The sequence below is a fragment of the Rhincodon typus genome, chromosome 27 (assembly GCF_021869965.1).
Source record: "Rhincodon typus isolate 14 chromosome 27, sRhiTyp1.1, whole genome shotgun sequence".
Taxonomy (NCBI): Eukaryota; Metazoa; Chordata; class Chondrichthyes; order Orectolobiformes; family Rhincodontidae; genus Rhincodon; species Rhincodon typus.
Window position 1 is genome coordinate 13,596,156 of NC_063358.1, and position 10,703 is coordinate 13,606,858.

Here is a 10,703-nt window from a genome sequence, read left to right on the forward strand (position 1 = left end):
GAGAGAAACAGAGTTAATGTTTTGAATCCAGTATGACTTCTTCAGAACAGAAGAAAAGTAATTCTGGACTCGAAACATTAACTCTGTTTTTCTCTCCACAAATACTGAGAGATCTGCTGAATTTGTAGCTTACATTGGTGGTACAGTGGTAGAATTCTCGCCTGCCAGGCGGGAGGCCCGGGTTTGATTCCCAGCGAATGCATCTTGTTCCTTTCTTGGGGATGGCACAGTGGCTCAGTGGTTAGAACTGCTGCCTCACAGTGCCAGGGACCCGGGTTTGATTCCACCCTCAGGTGACTGTCTGTTTGGAGTTTGCACATTCTCCCCATTTCTGCATGGGTGTGCGCCGGTTTCCTCCCACAGTCCAAAGATGTGCAGGTTAAGTGGATTGGCCATGCTAAATTGCCCATAGTGCCCAGGGATGTTTAGGTTAGGGGGGTTAGACATCAGAAATCAGGGGTAGGGGAAATGAGTCTGGGTGGGATGCTCTTTGGAGGGGTGGTGTGGACTTGTTGGGCCAAATGGCCTGTTTCCACATTGTAGGGATTCTATGATTCTCCAGCGTTCTCTGTGTCTTCAATCCTTAAATGCCTTCTTTGGTTTCCTTTCAGGAACTCTTCTGGGATTTGACTCTGTGTAAAATCAAAAAATTAATTATGCTTAATTAGGTTTTGCTGTTCCATGTAACACTGTACAATTTATGTGGAAATTAGATTGTTTTACTGCTTCAGTCACACCAGATATAATAGGTTCAACTCAATGATTCAGTGCAGTCTAATGTGGTTCTGATACTGTGCCAGTCACACTGTGTAATGGATTTGTCACACCTTGTCAATTACATGCTGGGCCAATGGCATCTGATGGAACTGTAAACTGCATCAGTCCAATTATGTCTAGTGGGTTATCCAGGCTTAGGATTAGGTTTTCTTTGCCTATATGTATTGGTCCTGCTGCTTTACACTTAAGCCCTATTATTACTCATTGTCTCCACCTCACCCATTCCCTAGTTCAGTTAAAGGATTTACCAAACTACCAAACTACAAACTTGAGATTGTATTGTCCGCATTGTTGGGGAACAGTGTAATGCTTTATTTATTCATCAGATGTGAGCATCATTGGCAAGACCAGCATTTGTTCCCTGTCCCTAATTTCCCTTAAGAACGTGGTGATGAGTTTCCTTCTTGAATCACTGCAGAATAGTTACACACGCAGTGCCGTTAAGCAGAAATGTACTGGATTTTAACACACAGACAGTGAAGGAACAGCAATATACTGCAATGTCATAGAATTCCTACAGTGTGGAAATAGGCCATTCAGCCCAACAAGTTCACAGGGAATCTCTGAAGAGCCTGCCACGCAGAATCACCCCCTGCCCTAACCATGTGTTTCCCATGGCCAATCCACCTAACCTGCACATCTTTGAGCTGTGAGAGGAAATAGGATCATCCGGAGGAAACCCATGCAGACACAGGAAGAGTGTGCAAACTCCACATAGACAGTCACCCAAGGATGGATTGAACTTCGGGTCTCCCTGGTGCTGTGAGGCAGCAGTGCTAACCACTGAGCCACCGTGCTACCCCTTACAATGAAGACAGATATAATTTCTAAAATCAGGATGATGTGTGAATTAGAGGGAAATGTGAAGGTTGTTCCCACGTCTGCTGCTCTTGTCCTTCTAAGTCAGTGCTTCCCAGACTTTTTCTCATTGTGACCCCATTTTGAGTTTTGAAAATTGTTACAACTCCTCAGCGAGAACCGAAAGTGTGGGGTTGGAGGAGAGGGGCAATGAGGAGAGAAGATCTATGAGAGCAGGGGGAGAGAAGTCTGCTATTGTTCCTCAGACCTCACAACCTCAAATGTTCAGCTCGCAACCATGCTTGGGATCCTGACCCTCACTTTGGGAAACCTTTTCCAGATTATACAAGTCACTGACTAAGAATGTTCTGTTGAAAAATGATGTAACACCTCAGGAGCCAAGTTTCAAATCCAACACAAATTGATGAATTAAAATCTCTTGGCCCTGACAGCTTCATGTATTGTGTATTATAAATATTAACATTGGGACATTTTTCAAGTGAATTTACAAGTTTACTATTGGAGCATGGTCTAATGAGTCTCCTCATATGCTCTATTGGGAGGGAGCAGGGTCCCGACCTGAAACATCAGCTTTCCTGCTCCTCTGATGCTGCCTGGCCTGATGTGTTCCTCCAGCTCCACACTGTTTTACCTCTGACTCCAGCATCTGCAGTTCTTACTATCTTAAATTCTGCTGTTTTCCATGATACTGTATGCGGTCAATGCTCCTTCCAGCTGTTCATAATTTGTACACATCAACAGGGGCCCAAGTTATTTATTCCTCAGCAATAAAATAACCCTTATATATGTTGTGCCTTTCACAACCTAAGGATTTGTCGCAGTACTTTACAGACAGTATTAAAGTGTGATTTTTAAAGTGTGATTTAATTATTGTGCCAATGTAGGAAACACAGAAGGCAGAACCCACAAACAGCAATGTGACAATACCAGATAACCTGTCTTAGTGATGTTATCTGAGGAACAGAAATTGCTCAGATCACAAATCTGATCATCTCTGAAGCACCTCTTCAGTACAGCACTGAAATGTTAGTCTGGATTATGCGGTTCAAATCTGAGGACTAAATCTCAAACCTACAATTTTCTAATATAGAGGTGAAAGAGAACTAGTACTGAGCTACAGCTGATAGCTGTAACTCTGATCATTAGAATGCATTTAACAGAGGGTTTCATAAAATGACATCAAGTCATATAAGAGATATTAGGACACATGACCAAATGATGGATCAAAGAGGGATGTTTTAAGGAATGTCATAAATGAAAAGCAACATAAAGAGATGGAGGGGCTTATGGAGCAATTTGCAATCCAAAGGTTCACGTTTTGAATCAAGAGATAGGGTAAAGCGGAAATGGCAAGAACCAATATGATGTCAGTACAATATACTGCAATTGAGAATGTAATGTTAATCTCACGGGACACTCACCTATACATGGTATGTATACTGTTTCAAGGAGAGAAATTTGTTCCCCTGGTTTCTTTGTTGTGAAAACACAGTGTAAAACACGTGTTCTATTAAACTGTCTTCACCACCCAAGTTAATTGGTTAACTGAATTGATAACCACCTAGTGTGAGTTCAGATTAATGCCATTTTGCAGATATGGCCCAAGATTCAGAGATTTGAGAATGCAGAAAAATCAGGAATCTTAACGTAGCAATTCTGCATGAAGTCAATTTAATTACAGTTTAATGAGCTTTTGTTAATTCCCACAGACTGATCTGAAATTTAGCCTTGGAATATTCACAAACTAAACTCTAGTGTTTTTGTTGCAAATGCGCCCTCTATTATTTGAGTAACAGTATTAATAGTAAATTGGTTTTAGCTGCCTACAACAGTAAAGGGAGGAACTTTGGTGAACTCATCAAGTTGGTACATTCAGCAGAGGCTTAGGAATGTTATTACTCCACTCTGAGAGGAATGTGAGGAATGTTGACAGTGCCTGGAGGACCATCAACTTGGTGAAAGAAGCTCTTTGGTTTGCCCGAAACTTGTTGGTTTCCCAAAGCAAGGAGTTGACCTTGACCGAGCGTTGCAGACTGGCACATTTCCAAGGTCCAGGCCTACATGCTGAGGGATGCAGTAAAGCTTGGGGCAGCTGCCGCTGAGGTGCAGAGGGAAAACAGCACTGTCTATGGTCTTTCTGCTGAAGTTAAGAGGGGGTCCATTCAGTTATTAGACCCTCTTGGTGCTTCAAATGTATGTAAATATAAACCTTTACAAGTAAAAATTGTCTTTGGATAGAGTCAAACTCTGTTTGTTTGTTTTCTTAGTATGCTTTGTACAAAACTGAACTGCTTTAGTGACTATGTGTGTATACGAAGATATTTTATAAATAAAGTATATTTTTGAAAAAAGTGTGGTTGGTGTTCACAGAAACGTTTACTCAGCTTAACCAAGATTTTTCTCTGGGTAAGGGGATACAGACTTCAGAAACATGAATGATGTTGGGCTGAATCTTACATTTTTTTTGAGTTGCATTGACATTTTTGGAAGGATTTCCATCATGAGCAAGATATTTTTGCTGCATCTTACCAAACTCACCTCATTAACTACCAAACCCCACTCCATGGTATTCCTCACATCCAATTTCTACCTCATCTCACGATGCACCATTCTCAGAACAATTTGCCACTCCGGATATTCAGAATTCACCAGCATCCCTTGCACCTGCGCCATCTTTAAAAGCCTGCTGCACAGATGGACAAGCACTGTCAATCTGCATCTACCCTGCACAGTTCCTGACATTTGTCCTGGATAAAGCAGACGGGAGACTCAGCTTCCTGCTTTTAGGCAGGGTCCTGGAGGTCTTGCTGGATGGGGTGGTGCTGACGTGGGACTTCATCCTCCCCCAGGACCAGCAGAAGGGGCCACGACACAAGATCATGCCCAACCTGTTAGGAGGATTCTCCCTTCCACCACGTCAGTGCAGGCTTAGCCTCTGGAGAAATGTTCATCACTGTAGAAAGAAGGTCAATGACCTTCTTCACACTGCCAGTGTAAGTGCAACCACCTTCTTCCCAATACCTCCATTCACTCTATCTCTGCTACTGTACCCACCTCCTACTAAGGCTTGTGCTCTACCACTCTCACTGATGCCTGCATAATCTTCCCTGACTTGCTGTCACCTACCTCAACCCCCAAAACCACTAGTCCTGCATGACCCCTGCATTGTCCACTCACTCAGGACACTCATCACCTGCACTAATAGTAACAGCTGTGCCACCCACTTCCTATAATCGCCTATAATACCTGCCTCTCTTATTTCAGGGGTTAAATAGCCCACAAGAGGCAGAAAGAGTCAAGGCGGGTGATGGGCTGACTGCTATTGAGACCCTCACCTCTTATGTATTGACCATCCTGACTCTGACCGTTCCAAGTGGCTGACTGACTATTTCCAACCCCCTGGGGGGATATCAGAGGGTGCCCTTGATTTACTGCGCCAAGACCCCCTGAGTGAAGGCTATCTCCCTTGACTTGACATAGTTGCTGACATCCATGATAAGCTTCCTTCCTCTGTGTCTGTACCAAATGGTACTGCAAGACAGAAGTAACGTGAGTCTTGTGATCCTGGCTAAAGGGGTAAAGCACAAAAAGGCAAGGCTGGGATGCTATGAGCATTCAGATAGGGTCAAAGTGAGTGTGCGCTATGATGGCAAGCAAAGAACCTGGTGATACAGCCTGTTCCAGTCTATGAGCTGGGTTTATACCCTGGGCACACAGTGTTCCAACAGCAGCATTAAAATGATAGTTGCTATTGCAGCCTGAGGAGCAGCATTTAAGTGCAGAAGCAACTTGTAAGTGGATTGGAGATGTGCTACAAGGTAACTTAAATGCTGACACATCAGGTGACAAATTTTGTGGATGTGGAGTACATGTGGCCAGTGCCCATTAAGTGTGCACTGAGACGTTGGCAGCCAGCATCCATCATGGAGATCTTCAGAGTAAAGGGTGAGCTTGGAGGGTCCAATGACTAAACCCCATTTAACTTCGGCAGAAAGACCTTAGATGGTGGTCTTTCCCCACTGCACCCCACTGCAGCAACTGCCTCAAACTTTAGTGCATTCTTCAGCGTGTAGTCCTGGACCTTGTCGCTTAGCACATCCATCTGGACAAATGGAGTGTATTTCATCACATTCCTGACTTGTGTTTGTGGATTGTGAAGTTTTGGGGAATTAGCTTCCTTCCCTGTCATATTGATTGTGGGAAATTTGATGATAGTATGACTATTAAATGTAATCATTGGACCCTCTCTTATTGTAGATAATTATAGCCTGACAAGTTTGTGGCATGATTATTTGCCACTTACCAGCTCAAGCATGGCTGTGTCTTGGATTTGTGCCATGTTGGCACGCACTGCTTCATCACTGGAGAATTTACCACTGATTATTAGCATCTTTCTGATCTTTTGGGGGAGTTGAAGGGATAGTGGTAATGATACTGAACTAGTAATCAAGAGGCCCAAGCTAATGCTCTGAGGTTTGTATCACACCGCGTCCATTGGTAGAATCAAAATTAAATAAGTAAAACAAAATTGGAATCGAAAGCTGGTCATAATAATGGTTGTTGCTCAGAAGGACTATGTAGTCATCAACTCCTACCTATTATTAGGGATGGATTTGTGGCAGATACATTAGTGAGGATGAGGTCAAATATCTTATCCACTGTGTTGATTCTCACAACATGTATTACAAACTACATTCTTAAGCACTCAGCCAGTTTGATCAGTGATGGCACATCTTTTAGAGAACTAGGAAAAATATATTATAAAAGAAAGAGATTTAACAACAGAAGGTTAGAAATAGAATCCATACAGAATGAAATGAAAGAGAAAACAAAAAGGATTGATAAAGCTAATTGGAGATATATTACAGACCACCTAATAGTGAAAAGGTATGGAAGCAAAAACCTGAGATGAGTAAAAGACATAGGACATTAACCATGGGAGATATTTACTACATCCAAAGGAAGAGATGGTGAAAGTGGGTACGAGGTATGGAAATTTTACAAAATGTGCAAGACTCCTTTCTTGCTCAGAATGTAAAAGGGCCAATAAGGGAGGGAGCACTGCTGATTCTAGTAATGGAGAAGTGAAATGGAGCAAATAAGAAGTGTTGGGAATATCTAGGCAACAGTTGTCAAAATAATAAGTTTCAAAGTAAAGACTGAGGACACGAGCAAGACCAAAATAATAAGTTGAAATAAAACAATTTCTAAGGGAAAGGTAAGAGAAGCTACATAAATAAATTAGCAATAAATGCAATTAAGAAATAGTAAGGTTTTCTGCAGACATATAAATCACAAAATATAATCATTGAAATGGAAGAAATATCAACTACTTATTTTGGCTAAATATCTATGTGGGAAACTAACATCAAGAATACAATATCAGAAAGAACAAATAAGAAGATATAAAGATATGCCATGTTGCAGCTGGACAGGTGAGGCCATTTTTGGAATACTGCATATTCTGATTGCCCTTCTCTAGGAAGGATGTTGTTAAACTTGAGAGGGTGCAGAAAAGTTTTAAAAGGATGGTGCCAGGACTGGAGAGTTTGAGTAATTGGGAGAGCCTGAATAGAGTGGGCCATTTTTCCCTGGAGTGTTGGAGACTGAGGGGTGACCTTATTGACTTTTATAAAATGATGAGGGGCATGGATAGGATAAATAGCCAAGGTCTATTTCTTCAGGTGGGGGAGTCCAAAACTAGGGGACATAGGCTTCAAGTGAGAGGGGAAAGATTTAAAAAGGATTTGAGGACTAATGTTTTCATCAAGGGGTGGTGTGTGTGTGGAACAAGCTACCAGAGGAAGTGGTGGAGGCTGGTACAATTGTAACATTTAAAAGGCATCTGGATGGGTTTATGAGTAGGAGGAGTTTAGGGGGATATAGGCTAAATGTCAGCAAAAAGAACTAAGGTCTGATTGGGATGTCTGGTTGATGTGGATGAGTTGGACCTAAGGGTCTGTTTCCATGCTGTATGAGTCTGAGATTCTATGACATGTAGGATAGAAATGCGGGAAATGACAGACAAACTAACCAAACATAAAAAAAATTGCAAGAGGTTTGGGAATTAGCTAATGTTATTCCTGTAGCTAAAAAAAGATACAATTCCAGGAATACAGATCAGTTAATGGTAGGATAAATGATGGAATCTCTGCTCAAAGATATAACAGAAAATAATCTAGATTTTAAAATAGGGAAAGTGATGGTTAATCAAACATACTGAATTTTTTGAAGCAGCAGCAACAATGGAGAAGGGTACTGCAGTGTATGTAATATATTAAGATTGCCAAAACATCTTTGATAAGTATTACACGATAGATTCATCATCAAGGTCTTTACATGTACAATCATGGATTAACTGTAGAATGGGAAGCAAATGGGTTACAAAACAGAAGGCAGAGGTAAAAGGTAGATTGCAAAAGAAGGGAATTGGTATTTCACAAGGATCGACATTGTTGTTCACCATTCACAAACGATTTGTACATGGGAATCACACACAGAATCCCTACAGTGTGGAAACAGGCCATTCAGCCCAACAAGTCTACACAGACCCTCTGAGGAGCATCCCATCCAGACCCATCTCCCTACCCTTTCCCTGTAACCCTACATTTCCCATGGATAATGCACCTAACCTACACATCGCTGAACACAATGGGCAATCCTCCTAAAGAGCACATCGTTGGACCGTGGGAGGAAACCGGAACACCCACCGGAAACCTGCGCAGACACAGGGAGAACGTGCAAGCTCCACACAGACAGGGGTGGAATTGAAACTGGGTCCCCGGCGTTGTGAGGAAGCAGTGCTAACCACTGAGCCATCGACTTTGGGAACGATAACAAATTAGGGGTGTCATGAATGGCTCCCCCAAAATATAGCAGATATTACTAAGTGGCAGAATGTGTGTGTGGCAAAATAACATCGATATGGAGATTTCTGAAGTGGTATATTTGTAAGAAAGTTCACAAGTTCCTTGGAATCAGTTGGAAAAGAGATCTGGGACAGATCAAATCATAAAAGTAGCAATGTTATTTAATGAAACAGCAAGCAATGCACTGAGCTCATTTTTAGAGGGATAGAATTGAAAAACAAGAAAGTTACCTTAAACTTGTAAAGAATCTTGTTAGACTATTCGTGGCACAATTCAGGTCTCCATATAAGGATCTAGAGGTAGCTGCAATAGAAAATGCAAAAATATTGATGGGAATGAATCTATAGTTGAGAGGTTTTACCTGTCAGAAAATATTGGGATTGAGCCTCTATCCACTAAAGAAAGAGAAAATGGAATGCTCACCTTGAAGTTTTTGGATTATGAAGAATATGGTAGTTAAAAGTGGAAATTTGCTGGCCAGACCAGATCCAGGGATACTTACTAATATATTGTTAGGAGAAATTTCTTTGCTCAAATGGAGGCCAGACTGCGGAACATGTTACCATGGTTGAGGCAAACTTTCTGGATATAGTTAAAAGAAGTCAGACAAAGTTTCAACAAGGGGTCATGGAAATGATATGCTGAAAGGTGGGAACATGTTCATACTGATCCACGGAGATGGAGCAGTTTGACCGAATGTATTGTTTTATTCCATAGTGTAATATTTTCTACAAACTGCTCCTCTTTTACCTTGGGGTTTTTTAAACACTGAATCGCGTTTCCTGTTTCATTTGTCCTTCCTGGAGCAGCAAGTGACGTCAGGGTTTACCTGGCCCAGGTGAGGATCCACCGGGATTGGGACCGGGACCGGGAGTAGGATTGGGATTAGGACCGGGAGACTGGCATTCGGATCGCGGCCACACTCCGGGGCTAGTGCCAGGCACAGGCGGTGGTGGTCCGAGCGAGGCCCCGGCACCAGCACCGTGTTATGGTAAGCAACCGGAACCCGAGGCCCCGCCACAAACTCTGGGAAGTTTTGCTTCTGCTTAAACTTTTCGCTCTCACTTTGAATCTGAGCAACGACGGTGGAAGTGTAACTGAGGGAGAATGAAGGAGGAAGACAGAGGGGAAAGAGGGAGTGAAGATCATAAATAAGTACAGGGCCAGGCCACTCGGCCTCTTGAGCCCCCTGCCAATCCCTCCTCCCTAAATCAGGTGAACTGATTGTGGTCTGAACTCTTGCCTGCTCGCCCCTGCTTGCTTTGACTCCCTTGTAAATCAAAATTCTGTCCCAACTTTGAATGTGTACGATCACTGCACTGTCTGGGATACAGAATTTTAAGACTAATAACCCTCTAAGACAAGCAATTCCTCTTCATTTTGGTCTTAAATGCCTTAGTTTTAAATTGTTAACTCCCAATTTTAGACCATCCCCTTCCCTCCCCTCCCGAGAGGACACATTCTGCCAGCATCTATCCTGTTAACGCCCCTTCAGAATGTTACAAGTTTCAAAAAGATCACCTCTAGGTTTTCTGAACTCCAGTGAGTTCATGTCTAACCTTTCCTCATAAACAAAAGGCCTCATCCCATTTTCTGAACTGTGCTCTAGGCACAGTCTCACCAATGTCCTGTACAGTTTTAGCTGGATTTCCCACTTTTATATTCCATCCTTCTTGCAGAAAAGGCCAGCGTTCTGGTGAATCTGTACTGTATTCTCTCCAGTATCATTTTCTAATTATTTTTGACACCTATGTGCTCACTTTCAGTGATTCCAGCCCTTGAATCCCACAATTTTTAGCCTGTCACCATTTTGAAAATAGCAGGAGCACTACCTTTACCAATCACAGGCGGGGATTTTATATCCAGTTTACCAAGGGAAGCTTATTCATACATACGCTGGTGCTCAGAGAGATTTTGATGAGTTGGTGCGTACAAGTTTAGAGCATACGTTTAGAGCTATTTTTGCCAGTTTGGGAGAACCTGTCTGGTTACTTTAGAGAGGGGAAGCTGGTGCATAACAAAAGGTCTGGGAATTTATTGATAACACAGCGTGGAGCTGGAGGAACACAGTAGGCCAGGCAGCATCAGAGGAGCAGGAAAGCTGACGTTTCGGGTCGCGACCTTTCTTCAGAAAGACCCTTCTTCTTCCGAAGGGTCCCGACCTGAAACACCAGCTTTCCTGCTCCTCCGATGCTGCCTGGCCTACTGTGTTCCTCCAGCTCCACGCTGTGTTATCTC

General features: G+C 42.6%; 1 protein-coding gene and 1 long non-coding RNA gene across 5 annotated transcripts in view; one reads left to right on the plus strand and one right to left on the minus strand.

Moving 5' to 3' along the window:
• Positions 1–476: 476 nt before the first annotated feature.
• On the minus strand, positions 477–9,256 carry LOC125486233. Its single transcript, XR_007264920.1, has 3 exons — positions 8,889–9,256; positions 8,696–8,768; positions 477–632 (listed from the first exon to the last, which is right to left on the minus strand). It is a non-coding gene; the product is annotated as an uncharacterized LOC125486233 (long non-coding RNA).
• Positions 9,257–9,266: 10 nt separating this feature from the next.
• LOC109914573 (keratinocyte differentiation factor 1) overlaps positions 9,267–10,703 on the plus strand; it is a 21,242-nt gene continuing 19,805 nt past the window's right edge. The window contains exon 1 of one of the 4 annotated variants that reach the window (XM_048612868.1): positions 9,267–9,303. The gene's annotated coding sequence lies outside the window, so the exon portion shown is untranslated. Of the gene's footprint in view, positions 9,457–10,703 lie in introns of all 4 variants that reach the window. The other 3 variants (XM_048612869.1, XM_048612867.1, XM_020514169.2) reach the window with 3 other exon arrangements.